The following is an 18,634-nucleotide window of genomic DNA, read 5'->3' on the forward strand; positions in this document are numbered from 1 at the left end:
TCTTGTATTGCTTTATAAGTTTTCCTTGAGATCACCATTGCCACTGAATTTTTATATTTTTATATGAGCTGTGCTGGCACAGTGGTTAGAATGCAGTATTGCAGGCTAATTCAGCTGATTGCCAACTGTCAGCAGGTTGACGGTTTGAGTCTCACCAGGCTCAAGGTTGACTCAGCCTTCCATCTTTCCAAGGTTAGTAAAATGACAACCCAAATTGTTGGGAGCAATATGCTCACTGTAAAAGAAAGCTTTATATAAGTCTATAAGAGCTATTGCTATATGTGAACACTTCAATACAAACAAGGAACATTAACATCCTTTGCTTTTTTTTTTAAAAAAAGAAAAAAATATTTATCACTTCTGAAATCTCAAAGGGGATGGGGATGCTCTTACCCTGCAGGCCTCATAGTACCTTGTTTCCCTGAAAATAAGACAGGGTCTTATTTCTTTGAGCTCCAAAATAAATGCTTCGCCTTATTTTGGGGAAAGTCTTATTATTTCTGAGGTGCAGGAGACGGCGAGCATGATCACCTCATGGCTACTGCTGTGTTGCAATATTTTGAGGGAGGGCTGATTTTGGGGGAGGGCTTATTTTAGCGCATGCGCTCAAAAGCCCAATTAGACTTATTATCCGGGGAAGTCTCGTCGACCCTGCTATCACCTGGTATTGTGATGTCTATGATTGTAACCTTATTTTTCTCAACCAGTTGATGTCTGGTGTATTATGCGCCAGGATTTTGTCCGTTTACATGCGAAATTCCCACAAGATCTTGACCATCTGATTTTCAGTGACTTTTTCAGGCTTATGTTCCCACCAGTTTGTTGCTGTTTTAATATTATAATTTTTGCACAAATTCCAATGGATCATTTGTGCTACTGAATTGTGCTGCAATTTATAATCAGTCTGCGCAATTTTTTTACAGCAGCTGAGTATGTGATCAACAGTTTCATCAACTTCTTTGCAAAGTCTGCATTTGGCATCATCAGAGGATTTTTTGATTTTGGCCTTAATGGCATTTGTGCTGATAGTGACTCTGTTTCTTTCTTTAATTTACCTGCTGTTAACCATAACCAAGTTTTTTCACTGCCCACTTTATCTTTTATTTTTCCAGAAATTGGAAGAATTTCTTCCAATTTCTTCCAATTTTTTGTTCCAATAAACAAAGAATTATTATTATTATACAATTGTATCACAGCGGCCAGTTGTTTCGCCAGATTTGGCATTGGTTACTAGTCGGGCCCCACCTAGGGGCCTAGGACGTTGTAACGTATTTTCGTAATATGCGTGCAGATCCAAGCAGTGCAGCTTTTTGCATTTGACTGATGGTGATTTTGTCAATTTTTAACTGTTTTAAATGTAATTCCAGTGCTTTTGGAATAGCACCCAGTGTGCCAATTACCACTGGAATTACCACTGCTGGTTTGTGCCATAGTCGTTGAATTTCAATTTTTAAGTCCTGGTATCTTGCGATTTTTTCATGTTCCTTCTCGGTGACCCTGCTATCACCTGGTATTGCGATGTCTATGATTGTGACCTTATTTTTCTCAACCAGTGTGATGTCTGGTGTATTATGCGCCAGTATTTTGTCCATTTGTATACGGAAATCCCACAAGATCTTGACCATCTGATTTTCGGTGACTTTTTCAGGCTGATGTTCCCACCAGTTTGTTGCTGTTTTAATATTATAATTTTTGCACAAATTCCAATGGATCATTTGCGCTACTGAATTGTGCCGCAATTTATAATCAGTCTGCACGATTTTTTTACAGCAGCTGAGTATGTGATCAACAGTTTCATCAACTTCTTTGCAAAGTCTGCATTTGGCATCATCAGAGGATTTTTCGATTTTGGCCTTAATGGCATTTGTGCGGATAGCTTGTTCTTGCACAGCCAGGATTAGTGACTCTGTTTCTTTCTTTAATGTACCTGTTGTTAACCATAACCAAGTTTGTTCACTGTCCACTTTATCTTTTATTTTTTCCAGAAATTGGCCATGCAGTGCTTTGTTCTGCCAACTCTCCATTCTTGATTTTATCACATCTTTTCTGTATTCTTGTTTCGTCTGTTGGGCCTTCAGTAGATTTTTGTTCTTTACTTCAATTAATAGATGTTCTTGACTTATTATTATTATTATTATTATTATTATTATTATTATTATTATTATTTAGAAGAAAAAGCACAACATGTAGTAGAATAATACAACACAATCTCAAAATTAATCATTCTAATTAAAATAAATAAAAGGGGAAAGACATGGACAATTGTGTTAAAAATAGAACAATTGACCAAAATTTGAACATATTGCTTGTAATCTCAAAATAAATCATTGTACTTAAAATAAATGAAAGGGGGAAAGACATAGAAAATTACGTTAAAAATAGAGCAATTGCCCAAAATTTGAACATATTGCTTGCAAATCTTTTTCTTGACCTTGTTGTTGTTGTTGTTGTTGTTGTTGGTGGTGGTGGTGGTGATGGTGGTGGTGGTGTGTGTGTGTGTAGGAACTGATTTACATACTGACAGGCAACTCTTACTAACAATCTAGAGCTCCAAATTGAGCATATATTTCTCCTTTCAATACTGCATTATTATTCTTTTAACCAACATTCATTCCTGAAAAATATCTACAATTTTGCATTTTGTAGATGGGACTTACAGTCAAGAAGAACATTAACTTTTAACAAGAACATGCTTTAGTATGGAATGGTCAAACCGAAGCAGAGGGAGGCACAGAGATGCACAAATCTCTGTGAAGGGAGCCACACAGAGATGCACAAATGACAAAATGTGTGTCATTTGCAATGCAAACCATGTGATTTCTTGACTTGCATTGAATGTTAGGATGTAAGTATGTAAGTCTACAGCTTGCCATTAAGACATTTCAATACACATTTTATCACTATTGTTTTGTAATTGTGCTTTGTATTGGACACCTATGATCCAATGTCATGTAAACAAAATTCTTGTTTTCAGCCTCAAATGTGGCAAGAATAGGACAAGTCTAAGCCATATAAGTTAAAGTTTCAACTCCAGACTTGCATTTCCAAGAATAAAGCAATTGCAATTAACTTTATAAAAACTTCTCTAAGATAACCAATATACAGAACAAATATTTGTTATATTTGTTCTTTATATTAATCTAAAATATTGTTTAAAGGTTTAACAGGTCATTATTCCAGACACATGTAAGCAGATAATAATAATTTCACTGACGGATTTTAACTTCTTGTTGTTGTTTTTTTTAAAAAGTGTTACCCGCTTAAGAGTAAGAGTTTATTATTTTGAGTCTTCAATAACTCTGGAAATTCCAAGGTAATGATAGTTTTTAGATCTTTTAGACCAAATAGTAAATATTTCACTAGAATCAACTGCCAAGGAGCACTTCAGGAGAAATCAAACTATTTTTTAAAATAGATTATACAGTTTCTTTAAAAAAATAGTTTTAAAAACTTGCCCCCTTGGAATTAAGTTGATCCCAATATGTATTACAGGTCACCCTTGACTTGACAACAATTCATTTAACAACAGTTCCAAATTACAACTGCAGTGAAAAAACAGTAACTTATGACCTAATTTCCAAGTTATAACTTTTGAACCTCCCCCTTGGTCAGATAATTGAAATTTGGCCACTTGGCAACCCATTCAAATTTACAACAGTTGCAGCATCATATAATCATGTGATTGTGATTTGTGAGTTTCCCAGCTGACTTCCGACAAGCAAAGTCAATGAGAAATGGAGATTTGCTTAACAGTCATATAGTTCACTGTGTGATTTGCTTAGCAACCACAATTATTTTCTTAATAACTCTAATTAAAAATGGTTGCAAAATTGAACCCTATCACGTGACTGCATCACTTAGCAACTGCAATTTCAGATCCAAATTATGGTCATAAATCAAGGACTGCTTCTACAAGAGAATTGACTTACCCTTTCCCCAAACAGGATTACTAATTGCTTAAAAACAGTAGTATTCTCCTGCTCAGTAGATGGAAAAATGTCATTAGGATAATTTCAATTTATCAAAGAGGTTATTTCTCAACAATACTCAGAGTTGGCACAATTTGGATGAGAACACAGAGTCTGAAATTTAATCTAAGCAAACATATTCCCAATTTTAGGTTGGAGGAAATATTCGTGAAACATAGAGGTTAAGAATAATACATTAAACTATGCATCTATGAGAAAACCTATACTCTTATAAAAAATACTTCAAAAACTCGATGTGTTAGAGATGGTTCTTTGCCAGTGACGTGCGGTGAAGCTTATGGCTGGTGAGGCAAAAAGAAAGAAAGCAGCTTTTGCCTGCCGCCCACAGCCACTATGTCCAAAATAGAGGCATCCCGCGCCCCGCAGCTATGTCCGACCCAGCTGCGGGGTGCCTTTATGTCAGACAGAAGCGGTGGGGTGCTTTCTTTCGGCTTTTGCCTGCCCCGCAGGGCAAACACTTCTACCTTGCAGGCGCCAGAGCCGCAGGCCACCAGGAGTATGTCCCGCCCACAGCAGAATAGCACCGGTTCCTGCCCAGGCTGGAGTGAGAGCCGTGGAGGCGAAGGGTGAAGAGGGGTGGGGGGTGTTCCAAGAGGCCCCCTCCCCTTTTGGCACTCCGCAAGCCAGGCCTGCAGCGGCAAGAGGCTCCACTCCACTTCTATCCCCCCCTCCACTCCAGAGAAGCTGGCCACGGGCAAGTCTCCACAGCCCCGGTTCCCTCTCCAAGCAGCCCCAGGAGGAAACGGGCCAGCCCCGCTTCATTCCCGGACTTTCCAGCAATGGAGGACCCGCATTCCGCTCCCTCTTCCAAGCCCCGAGTGGCAAGCCTTTCGCCTCCACGGCTCTCGCTCCAGCCTTGTCCGGGCTCCTCCTCGGCAGGCCTGCCGGAGTTCTGGAAGAAAGAGGCAGGAACCAAGGCTGGCCACTCGGGGCTTGGAAGGGGGAATGGAATGCGGGTCCTCCATTGCCGGAAAGTCCAGGGAGGGAAGCGGGGCTGGCCTGTTTCCTCCCGGGGCTGCTTGGAGATGGAACCAGGGCTGCAGAGACTCGCCTGCGGCCAGCTTCTCTGGAGCAGAGGGGGGGGGCGATAGAAGCGGAGTGGAGCCTCTTGCCACTGCGGGCCTGGTTTGCGGAGTGCCAAAAGGGGAGGGGGCCTCTTGGAACACCCCACCCCACCCCTCTTCGCCCCACAGCCAGGACCGTCCTTCCGCCTCAAGCCGTGTTTCTTCCTGCAAAGCCCTTCGGGTGTCAGGCGGAGCTCTCGGGTTGCCCAATCCAGTTCCTCCCAGGTTCAAAACTACGGAGGGAGGGCCCTGCATTCTTCCCTCTTCTGACTAAGTCAAAACACACATCTATCCTTCCCTGCGGAACACAAATGCTTTGCACACGTCCAATTGAAGAGGACACCGCAGAGCTGCTCTTTGGTGACAAAAGCTTCCCTCTCTGTCACCATGGGCTAAAACTGCCATAAGCCTTTGTTTAAAGCGCGTTGGATAATAAGTCCTCTCTCTCTTGCGCTGTTGCTCGTAGGCACCGAATGTAATGAACTTTACTCAGGAGTAAACTCAGCCATGCGCAAAGGGCCAGTCTAAACAGAACTTTCCAAGCATTGCCCACTTGCACCCTTAAGAGGTCAAGTGCTCCTTTCATTTTCAGGCAGAGACGCGGGCGCAACTTGATTTATAAAGATGGATCTCCCGAAGGCGAGTCAGAGCTAGCTTGGCTTTTTGTTGCCCAGGAGCCTCGAGAAGACGGCCTCGTCTTTCACTTCTCTCGTCTCCAAATGCCTTGGTCCACGGATGCCCCACGCCCCACTCGGCTTCTCAACCAGCTCTACTCACGTCCCAAGCCCCCTCTCCGCTCTGCTCTGCGTCTCCTTCAATACAGCAGGCTCACCATTTCGGGAAGCAAAAGTGTTGCTACACGCAGTTGTTGGAAAATGACGTTAAGCTTGATTAAGCCCATTCCTCCCCCCCCCGCCACCACTGTCTCCAACAGGCCAGGCATCTCGCATTTATGGTGGACATAAACGCGAGACACCTGGCCTGTTGGGACACAGTGGCGAGAACGTCCCTGCCGCCTCTGCATTCCGCTGCCTCGCCTCCGCCTCCTCCGCCTCCACCGCTGTGAAGAAAGAAACGTGCGCGCGCGCACACACACACACACACAAATTCCTCACAATAAAAAAATTAAATTGCAATAAATTTGAATCGCCCCACCCTCCCTCCGTCCAATCCACATACCTTTTCCAGCTGTGGAAACTCTCTCAACTCTCCTCTTGTTCGCCCAACGTAAGCGTGCTCAACGTAAGCATGCTCATAAGGCATGATTTGCTGCTCCCAGATCAGGAGGCGGGAGAATCAGTGCCTCCTTTGCATATGAATTTTTTTGCTTTTTAACCCTTGGTTAACTTTTAAAAGGCGAAAAATTCCTTATGCAAAGGAGGCCCCGAGTTCTCTGGCCTCCTCCTATAGTTAACACTAAGCAAATAGCAAGCCACTGTGACTTGGAATCTGGTAGCAACTACCGTGGCTTTAATTATTTTAAAAAAATTCTTTAAAATTCTTTTCTTTCCCTCAGGAGACTGTGAGGCCCTGCCTCCCCTGCCTCTAGTGACTCCACATCCCTGTTCTTTGCACCTCAAAATTATCTTTCCATTGTTTACAAACATCAGAAATCCTTTGTACAGGGAGTCCCCAACTTACAATAATTCACTTAGTGACCATTCAACATTACAATGGCACTGACAAAAATGACTTATGACCATTTTTCAGACTTGTGACCACATGATTTACAAACTTGACAACTGGCTCATATTTATGACAGTTGCAATGTCCCGGGGTCATGTGATCTCCCTTTTGCAAACTTCTGACAAGCAAAATCAGTGGGGGAACCAGATTCACTTAACAACTGGGTTACTAATTGATTGATTGATTGATTGACGCAATGATTCACTTAACAGATGTGGCAAGAAAAGTAATAAAACGGGGCAAAAATCGCTTAACAAATTTGTCACTGAGCAACATAAATTTTGAGCTCAATTGTGGTCATAAGTCAAGGACTATCTGTATTAGATTCCAAAGCCACGTTTTTTTTTAAAAAAAAATGATCCTGTGATCGATTAAACAAAGCAGTACTTTAATGGTGCAACTCAGGGCCTATTTTTAAAATATATCTTTAAACCCTATTTATTTATATCAAAGCAGCATTAACCTTGTTTAACAATGGAGCTTTTAAATCCCAGACCATCATGTCCAAAGTATTGCCTTGCACAGAGCGGTTTTCTTTTTAAAGAAAAAACAAAATGGATTTCCCCTTACGAAATGCATTATTTTTCAGGGTTACTGAGACATGAAATGATTACTTATCATCCCGTGAAATGATATTACATTTTAAATGCAATGCTACATGGACACTTATGATGGCCTTCATCTCTGGCTAATCTGCTTGCTCAGCCCTATGGAAAGCACTCAAACACCATTCAATTCATAATTGCCTTTCAGTGTGTGCCTTTCTGCATGTTTTTTTGATTTGAAAAAGATTCCCTCCCAAATAATACGTGTATACGTGTGAAGAGAGAGAAAGAAAGAGCAGAAAAACACCATTTGGTGTCTGTCTCTTCTCTTTTTAATCAGCTACAGTCATAATTTTAAGGGATTGAGCAAAGCTGCAGAGAAAGATGAAAACAAGACTTATCCCTACCACGATGAATTTGAAAATTCAGCATGCAGTTGAAACTTTATTGATGTTTTGGAACTTCTCCGTATAAACATGGAGATGTCTGTGGAATGCATTATGGCACTTTATGGCTTTATCACTGTTGCTAACGCTTACTTTAGACCCAAGGGCTACAGATACATGCAAGTAATAAACCTGGCAAGGAAAGAATGAAAAATTGATATCATGGATGGGTTTCGTAGATGTCAGTCTATTTGACAATTGTGGATAGACAGGAAAATTCCACAGCAAAGAAAAGTAATAAAGAAGTCAGAACTAGGGTAGTTCTGGAAGGGTAGTTCGTCAAGAAACTTACAGTTGGCTCTGGTTGCTCCAACTGAGTACCAATTTACTAGATATTCATGGGTCATTGTCTTCAATGAATCAGATTTTTGGGATTCAGAAAAGGGGGAACAGAGGGGGAGAGACCACCTATATTGGAATTGAAAGAAGAATCTGGAATTTCCGTGTACTGTCAGAAGTACTTTTCAGGGCAAGGAGGTTTAGAGGTGTTCACCCATTCTCCTCTGTGTCCTAATATGATCTTTTAAATTAAGGGTTTTTTTTACAGGAGGTTTATGTTTTCCATTAACTGTTATGTATGGTTTCTATCTCCTTCTATAGTTCAGATTAGGGTTACTACTTTTGAAAATGTGGCTTGGATAGATTTTAGCATTATTATTTTTTACAAACTAACAGCTGACAAGTAAATTTAAACAATACACATTCTTAAGTATAATTCTGATTCATTAAAATCCCACCACTTTTAATCCGCAGTCCACCCTGGCAAAACATTCTTCAATCTTTTTATTTTATTTTATTTTATTTTATTTTATTTGACTCTTGGAACATCAGATTGCTTTTTAATAAACTTAACTCTACATTGATATTTGTCGTGATATTCAGGCTCTTTAAAAAACAACATTATTTTCTTTCCTTGATTTGGAAGCTGGATCTGGATTTTTGTTTACTTCTTTGTTGGGATCTCCTGATTCCAGATAGATTACTGAAAGCTATGAGATGATTGTTTCTCTGATGCACCTAACTTAAGCAGAGGCTTTTTTCCCCAGCCAAGAAAGATAATAATGAAGGTGGATTCTAATTATTTAAATGTGTATTTTCAATTTGGTGAATATATATCTTGTTTTAGATATTATTACTTTCTCAAACCAATACTCTCCAGACAAATTGGATCTCAAAACATATAATACCCCACGCAAAATGTAAAAGCCAGCAAATAACTACAGAAACAAAATCAAAGAAAGACATTTGCTCCTGAAACAAACTATTTAGCTTACTGTTTGGTATGGTACTATTTTGAATTTCAGATAGGAGCTTTCTCTAACTCTAACCAATTGGAGATGTCACTTGCAAGAGATTGAATTTCTTAGAGCAAAATATATTTTCTATCACATAGGTATGGTCTTTCTTCAAAACTGGATGTGCTTGACCTGCATATTTTGTGCTTTTATTCATTTAATACTAGCCAATAACCTGCTGTTGCCCGGATATTATTTATAGCGGGAAAATGTCCAGACCAAATGTAATTTGTAATGTTGGATTTCCCCTCTTACCAGAGGGAGCCCCCCCTGTGGAGTACTGTGAAGCGATTACCATGGCAACTCCACTGCACTATACAGTGGAAGACAGTATGGCAGTAGACACAACAGGCTGCAACTTAACAGAACACACACCCCGAGAGGTGTTAACGGTGTCTTACCCCACAGTATTTTTCTCAAGAGAGTAAGTCATCTGTGTACCAAGGTTAGTTGAAATTGCTCCAGGCATTCCAGAGTTATGCTGGTACATGCACACATACAGCCATATAGATATGCATTTATTACAAATGTTCTTTAAGCCACTTCAGGAGAGTCAATCTCATGGCTTAATAAAACTTTATAACAATAAATGCAAACAAAGATGTACATATGTGACCAACACAACAATAACAATTGTAAAACAAAATAATCAGTATAATCAGCAGGTAGTACATATTTCACAGTGACATGCGGTGAGCTTCATGGCTGGTGAGGCGGAGAGAAAGAGAAAGAAAAAATGCAGCTCTTCTTTCCCTCCCTCCCTCACCCCACCCCACTACCTTCCCAAAGACTGCAACTTTGCCCCTCGCACCACACAAAAACTTTTCTGCACCAGATCTGGCCAAAACACTCCTCGCTCCTCCCCACTTGGTTGGGCCTTATCAATTTCGCTTGGAGAGGGTGGGTGGAGATGGGGGGTCTTCTGTGGCACATGCACGCATGCGCGATTCCCTCCCCCACATGTTTTTCCCACTCCACCCCCCCCCATGCCTCCAGGGTGCTCTTCACCTGCTTTCTCTGAGGAAATTGCGGCGGCTTGGCGAGGCAGAGGGTGGATTTGGGGGGGAGCAGAGGGATGGGGTGGGGAAAGAGACCTGAGAGATGGGAGGGAGGATTTCTGCATCAGCAGCCCCCTTTCCAAAGGTGCCCTCCTCTCTCTCCTCTCTCTTTCTCCCCGAGAGAACCACATGGTCCTGGCTTGTGAAGATGCGGTTTGCCAATTATGGAGCGGGGAGGAAACAGAGCAAATTAAAGGAGCAGGTGACTCTCCTCCTCGTCCCCACAACCCGTTAGATTGGGCTCAAACCGCCTCTTGTTTTTCCGCTCCCCGCCCATCCTTTTCCAGCTAGGTTGTCGGAGGGTCAGACTCTGCGTTTGGTGCTGCCTCGATGCGACACACACACACACGCACGGTTGGCAAACTCACAAGCCCTGGCTTTCCCCAAGCTGCAGCTGATCTAAAGCAGTTTTGCCTTCAAAATGCACATCACGATCCTTTATTAACAGGAGTTTCAAGTACAAACAGGACTTTATTAACAGGAGTTTCAAGTACAAATCCATTCAGACCACAAAAGTTGTTGATCTAACAACTTTTCCTAGCTGATTATGTTGAATATGAAAATGAAACAAGATGGCTTGGAGCCTGTACAGAAACTTTCTATTAATGTGCCAACTTTGAGCTTGTAAGATTGCTATTGTTTCAAACCCCCATTAAAATCTACTTCTCTAACAAGCTGTATGATTTCCTGTCTGAAGGTTGTTGCTTCACTCGGTCCGGAAGGCACTTTAAAAAATAAAACACACACACACACGCACAAAAAAACAAATTACAATTAAATTACAAATAAATTGAATTCCTCCCCCCTGCCCCATCCCTCTGACCCACATACCTTCCAGCTGCACCAAAATTCCAGATTTGGTCTAGCCAGGCTCCAGGGCCAGGCAGGCTAGGATAGTTGCTCCTAGAGTCACAACGTGCCCTCTGGAGGAGGAGGCCAGAGAACTATGGGCCTCATTTGCATACTATTTTTTTTGCTTTTTAACCCTTGCGTAACTGTTAAAAGGCGAAAAATTCCTTATGCAAAGGAGGCCCATAGTTCCCTGGCCTCCCCCTACAGTTAGCACTAAGCAGACTCCAAGTCACTTTGAGTTGGACTCTGGTAGCAACTAGCTTGGCTTTAATTATTTTTTTAAAAAAATTTAAAATTCTTTCTTTTTCTTCAGGAAACTGGTGAGGCCCCGCCTCCCCTGCCTCTAGTGAGTGCACGTCCCTGATATTTCATAATCTTCTCAATCCCCAAATATCCCCTTAAAAGGCATATGATGTAATAGCTTTGATAGAAATCCTAAAGTTGCTTTTATTTTAAAAGCAACTGGACTTTCTGGTTTTTCTTTAAGATGTTTCACTTCCCATTCAATAAGTTTCTTTAATTCTGGATAAACGAGAACCTCCATAGACAGCTTTGCTGGAACTAAGATATCTAGTCAGAGGAGGATATATACAATATGTCCCATTGGCTTTCATATTTAGTTTATTTATTTATTCAGTTAATAGTATGTTTAGCCCTGGATAACAAATAGAGCAATAACATCACAAAAGTTGGGAGGCTCTAAAAGTGCTGGGTTAAAAAAAGTTATCCATCTCCTAGATTGTAATAAATAGGGCTAGTTTTAATATTATTGGAAATTTACTTTATAATATAGATTCCATCTAGAGAAAAACAGAACTCTCAAGGAAAAAAAACTCTTTTATTTATTTTTATTTTTTTAAAAAAACACTTTTCATTATGGATCTCTAAGAATGAGTTACTTAGTTCTCTTGCCAGCTGCAATCTGCTGCTGTTCTCTGAGATCCAAATGTTGGCAGGAGGTAATAAAATCTATTTCTGATGTGCAGATGGCTTAGGTTCTCTATAAAGATGACAGCTGGCTAATGAGCTCCTAGATCACAATTTCCTCCACGAGAGATTCTATGTGGTTGGCATTAAGAAAAGCACACTCTGGGCCAAATTCCAAAGACCTTTCTTTCTGAGTCATAGACATGAGTCCTGCACTTTATGCCTGTTTATGAATTCCCCCTCAAGTGAAGGTTGTATATTTCTTGTACTCTTTATCAATGGTTGCAGAAGCAGGGGAGGCCCCAGGTGAAATGGCAGAATTGGAATGAGATAAAAATAGACATACTTCATGCTTTGTAGGTAGATAAAAAATAGGGTGTAATCCAGCAGACAAACACAATCTCATAAGAATAATAATCTAGGAACATTAGAGGAATTTTGTAAGTCTACAATAGACCAACGCTAAAAGCCCATGAGAGCACTTGCTTAAAGTAGTAAATCTGTTGGATTTAAGCAGGTTTTATTACTCAGCAAACATTAATAGGATTTGATTGTAAATGCAATATATATTCCATTCTGGTTATTCAATTTGAATGTTCTTGTCTTTCTTTTGTGAAGAATTGGAATTACAGCACCTCTGAACTGAGAACTAAGGTATCTGAAAAGCTGGAATGAAATGAACCCAAAAAATAGAGGTTTAAATAGGACATAATGGGGCTTTCCCTTTCCCAGAAAGCTTCCAACTGCTTGATCTGGATAATCATGGAATACTTACTAAGGGCCCCCTTCTAGCAGGAGGTGGATACTGGGGGGGGGGGTTTGCACGTGTCTACATTTTTCTCTTCTATGACACAAAGATGGACCCCACTCTTAGGGTTTTCAAGAATCTACCTCAAAAATCTACTGCCTGGCTTTTCCAGAGACCCTGTGGGGATTAATGCATTATTGTTTTTGTTGCAATTGATTATATTCTGTTTTTGTATTCAGATTCCTTGTGTACCTTATCACACTTGGCCAATAGAGAATTCTATTCTATTCTATTCTATTCTATTCTATTCTATTCTATTCTATTCTATTCTTACCTTTTTATTTTATCATAAACAATAGTAATGGATCCAAGTAAGCATAAACCAAATAAATAACTAATTAGTTAAATGTCTGAATATGTATCCTAATTGGACATCTGATGGCATATATTCAACATGTATCAGGATCTGATGGTAGTAATGGTTTGATAACATCATTAAAGAAAATACTGTTTAAGTAGAGAAAGAAACTTTAAGAATTTTAAAGGGAAATTAAAAGAATTGTAGTAATAAATCATCCAAGGAATGGGTAAAATACCTCCCAAGCTATGATTTAATTATTGTTTCATCTGTCATAATAAATCAAGATTAAAAGGCTCTTTAGTGGATGTTATTTCATGCAAGCTTAAAATGAAATCCTTAAATAATACCACTTTATATTCAAAATATATTTTCCCCTGTATTTTAAATCATTATCTTTAATATGGAAACTACCTTGTATTTTTTTGGAGTTCTATTATCATTGAACAATATTTTTTTTGAGCTCCACTACCTTTCCTCCTATATGAGGATTGGACAACTTTATAGAATATATTATTTGTGTGTAATAAGATACACATACAGTATTTACAAAAATACAAAAGGACGTATATGAATAATTAACTAAGGTAAATTATATTTTAAGCCTTAAAATATTGGAAGTTTCCATATATTAGCTCAGAGTGTTGGTTCATCTGGAAATTGTTGCCTATGCTACTGACGACAGTGGAAATGAATATTTCCAGTCTTACCTTGAAATGTCAGTGACCAAAGTTAAAATGTTTCACATACAAAGGATACACTATACTGCTGTAGTATCACCATATATTATGTGTCTTTGTTCATATGTTACATAGCATGGTTTAAGTATGATTTCTTTAATCAACCATAATTTGCCTCTAAGCTTTAAGCTTTGGTTTTCAAATCATAGTTACTTGATTTCTGTAATGATCCAAATTTTCAACAAGTAAACGTAATCAAGAAATTTCATCTACTTGAAATAATTTTTTCCAATTAGTTTGTTGGTTTTGTGGAAGCATTCTTGTAAAGGGAAAAAAGATGCAAAGGGATTACTTAAATACTACCTAAGTGTGTCCTTTCATGAATAAATAAAACAAAATAAAATGTACAAAATGAAATAAAAGAAAAAGGTTTTCATTGTTGTAAAATAAACTTCCCATTTCTAATCACCAAGGCTACATGAAGACATTTTACTGTAACAAATTGGGTCTAGTCAAGGTTTTTTGTTGTCCATTTATAGAACCAATGTGGTATACTGGTTAAGGCAGGGGTGTCAAACTCGTGTCATCAAATTATCATAATGTGACTTATCACAACTTCCCCCCCCCCTTCGCTAAACTGGGCATGGCCATGGCTTGCACCTTATGGATCCGGCCCATGTGCCACTAATTTAACAACCCTGGGCCAAGGCAATGTTTGTCAACCTAGGTCCCTTTAAGATGCTGGCTGGGGAATGCTAGAAGTTGAAGTTCACATCTTAAAGTGGCCAAAACGTGAGAAATACAGGGTTAAGGTAGTTGGACTATAAGCAAGGAGACCATAAGTAAGGAGACCATATCCAGTCTTAGCCATCAAAAGTATCTAGATAGTTTTGGACCAGCCACATTCTTTCTGTCCAGCCTTCCTCACAGACCTGTTGCTGTGGAGAAAAAAATGTCTTCTTCCACATTTATATGCAAGTGCGACCAAATTAAAAATATGAAATGCTAATCCCCAAGACATGTCATTACCATGGTACATGAAAGAGAAGGTTCTATAAGCATCTCTCCTTGTCCTTTGATGATATGAAAAGTCACCAAATAATCCAAAACCTCCTGGCTAAGGAAATCAGCTCCCTGTGGCTAATGCTAGAAGTGGCCTGACCAATCACATTAGAAACTGAATAAATAATTTATCACAATATTACATTATGAGGCTTATTTATTGGTACTTTCATAAGGACTCCTCTCAGTTTACTATAAAGGTAAAGGTAAAGATTTTTCTTGTCCAGTTATGTCCTACTCTATGGGCCAATGCTCATCTCTGTTTCTTAGCTGAGGGAGCCAGCATTGTCCAGCCAGCCTGACTATACATCAAGGTGCATGGAATACTGTTACCTACCCACTGGAGTGGTACCTATTTATCTACTTGCATTTGCATGCTTTTGAACTGCAAAGAAAGACTAGGGTGACATGACAGTGTTCCAATATTTGAGGGGCTTCCATAAAGCACCTTTTCAAGGCACCAGAAGTCCAGACAGGAAACAAACTATGGAAACTGAACAAGGAGGGAACCAACTTAAAAATAGGGGGAAAAAATTCCTGACAGTGAGAACAATTAATCGGTGGAATAGCTTGCCTTCAGAAACTGTGGGTGCTCCATCACTGGGCAACCATTTGTCTAAAATGATATAGAGTCTCCTGTTTTAGCAGTGGGTTGAACTCAGAGGTGGGTTCCTACCTGTTCACACCAGTTCGATAGAACTGGTTCGTCAAATCTACCAAACCAGTTAGAAGAGGTTCCACCAGTGGACTCGGAAAGCAGGCCACACCTACAGAAGAGGTTCCAAAAATTTTTGAAACCCACTACTGGTTGAACTAAAAGACCTCCAAGATTCCTTCCAACTCTGTTATTCTATTTGCTAGGTTGGCAGGAGCTGGGACAAGAATAGGAATACTTGAGTGTCAAAATGCTGACCTTCCAGTCGACAAGCCTAGCATTTTAACCACTAGGCTATTGTGCCCCTTAGCAGTTTACTATATCTCAGTGATGGCTAACCTTTTTGTCATTGTGTGCCGAAAGCGTGCACGGCAGTGTGACAGCGCAGACCCGTGTGCCCATACCCATAATGTCATGCGGGCGACACCCCACCATGCGCCTCACATGCATGTGTTTCCCCACACACATGTGTGCATGACCCCTGGATGCCATTTTTGGCCTAGCAGGCCTCCCTGGAGCCTCCTGGTACCAAAAATGGTCAGGGGGGCGCCCCCCCCCCACATGCATGGCAGAGACCTGAAAAACAGCTGGCCGGTGGGAGGCATGCACACATGCATGTTGGAGGTGATGGCTCGTGTGCCAGCAGACAGGGCTCTGCGTGCCACAGGTGGCAGGCATGCCATAGGTTCACCATCCTGGCTATATCTTTATATAGAATTTGTAAAAACAAACACATTAAACCGTTCAAAATCAATCATGATCTCCTGGTGGGGGAGAAACATTGAGAAAATCTATAGAATACAGTAGTTAGAATAAATGTGGGACTTACCATTTTTCTTGATGGAGACATTAGAATGATTTAATATCCATTTTTAAAATTTGTACATGGTTAAAACTGAACTTATTTCTCTTTTGAATTGCACTACAAAAGACCTGTTTAGTTTCCAGCCATAAATTCTTGTTTCTGCAGTGACAAATGCAAGTTACTTGCAGCAGAGATGAAAAGCCAATAGTGCTAAAAATAGGAGTTATTGCACTCCTATATGGTGCTGAAGGCATTATTGAAATATGTTCCACTTATGCCCTTAAAATATAGTAGGGTACTAAGTGTGCATTCCTAACACAGCTTTTATCTCACATAAACAGTGGTGGGATTCAAAACTCTTTACTACCGGTTCTGTGGACGTGGGTTTGTGGGTATGGTCTGGCTTTGTGGCTGTAGCACAAAGGGGAAGGTTACTGCAAAATCCCCATTCCCTCCCCACCCCACTAACCGGCTTTCCAGCTCTGTTCTCCTGTTCAGGGCCTGGGAGGCAGTGGGGGTGGGGCCAGCCTTTTTGCCAGTACTCAAAATTTCTGCTACCGGTTCTCCAGAACCTGACTGGACAGAACTGACTGAATACCACTTCTGCACTTAAAGCACAAATTATTACTTTTACCAGTATGGACACAATTTACAGTTTTAATCAAATCTTCATTTGCTGTTTAATTGCAGCAATTACTAGGAGGTTAGTGACTAATAAAATAAATGTTGGAACCAGAATGTTGGAATCAGTATTATTCCTATTGGACTTTATGGATTGGAAATTAGAAAATAATATTGTACATATATTATAGCATGGCAAGATTATTGTATGCAAATAGTTGAAATGGCTACAGTGGAAGACTGGATTATTAAATTAATTGAACCTGAAGAAATGATGAAGCTGACCAGTTTGGGCAGAGAAAAGAGAAAAGGATATTTTAAAAAAAAGACTGGAAAATTTATAATGATTTTTTGCTGGAAGAAAAGAAAAAATGAATACATGGTTTTGGGATTTAGAGATTAAAAATGAGATAGAGGTTGTTGAAAAGTTAAGATGACAATAACTTGATAGAAAGAAAGATGGAAGGGACAACTGTATGTGAATTACTTTTTTCTTTTCAATTTTTTCTTATATCTCTATTTTTTACTTTCTATCTATTCTTATTTTGTATATTTTTTGTTTATTATATTTTTGTTTGTATATTTTATTATATTGAAAACTTTATACATATATGAAGGGTGACGGCTCAGTGGTTAAAGACACTGAGCTTGTCAGCTGGAAGCTGACAGTCCAGGTTTGAGATCCAAGCACTATGCGACAGGGTGAGCTCCCGTTCCTTGCTCCAGCTCCTGCCCACCTCACAGTTCAAAAGCATGCAAATGCTCATTTGCATTTTTGAACAGAATGATTTAAGACAGGCAGAAAACTTCCACATTTTGTGACAGTCAACTGTTTCTCAACAGGTTTTTTTTTTTTTTTTTTTTTGTCTTTTTTGCATTTCTAGATAATGGAGAATTTAATTCCTTTGACTAAAGTTGTCTGTCTGCTTGTCTATGGAGATTCTCAGTCATCCAGGTTATGGTTGTCCCAAAGGTGCTTTTTCAAGAGGCAACTGGACTTTCTGGTTTTTCTCTGAAGAAATTTCACTTCTTATCCAAGAAGCTTTTTCAGCTTTGATTGGATGGTGGGGAATGGACGGATTTATACTCCTGATTTGATTTGATTTGATTTGATTGCACTTATATGCCGCCCTATTCCCCGGAGGGACTCAGGGCGGCTAACAAATCAAAGGGAGGGAGTACAAACAAGGGGAAAAACAACAAACAAGCAACTACAAAAAGAATTTAAAAATAATCAACAGCCACACAGTTCGAGTGGGGACGGGAACTCGTCCGCCCCAGGCCTGTCGGAACAGCCAGGTTTTAAGGGCTTTGCGGAAGGCCTGAAGGGTGGTGAGGGTCCAAATCTCCACGGGGAGCTTGTTCCAGAGGGCCAGAGCAGCCACAGAGAAGACCCTCCTCCAGGTGGTAGACAATCGGCATTGGCCGGTAGATGGGATTCGGATGAGGCCTAATCTGTGGGATCTAATAGGTGTGTTGGAGGTAATTGGCAGCAGGCGGTCTCTCAAGTACCCAGGTCCAATACCATGAAGGGCTTTATAAGTGACGACTAGCACCTTGAAGCGTATCCGGAGACCAATAGGCAGCCAGTGCAGCTCGCGGGGGATAGGTGTAACGTGGGTGTACTGGAGTGCACCCACAATCGCTCACGCGGCTGTATTCTGGACAAGCTGAAGTCTCCGACTGCTCTTCAGGGGCTGCCCCATGTAGAGCGCATTGCAGTAGTCCAGTCTTGAGGTCACAAGGGCATGAGTGACTGTTGCGAGTGCCTCCCGGTTCAGGTAGGGACGCAATTGGTGCACCAGGCGAACCTGGGCAAATACCCTCCTGATCACAGCCGACA

The sequence above is a fragment of the Thamnophis elegans genome, chromosome 1, assembly GCF_009769535.1.
Source record: "Thamnophis elegans isolate rThaEle1 chromosome 1, rThaEle1.pri, whole genome shotgun sequence".
Taxonomy (NCBI): Eukaryota; Metazoa; Chordata; class Lepidosauria; order Squamata; family Colubridae; genus Thamnophis; species Thamnophis elegans.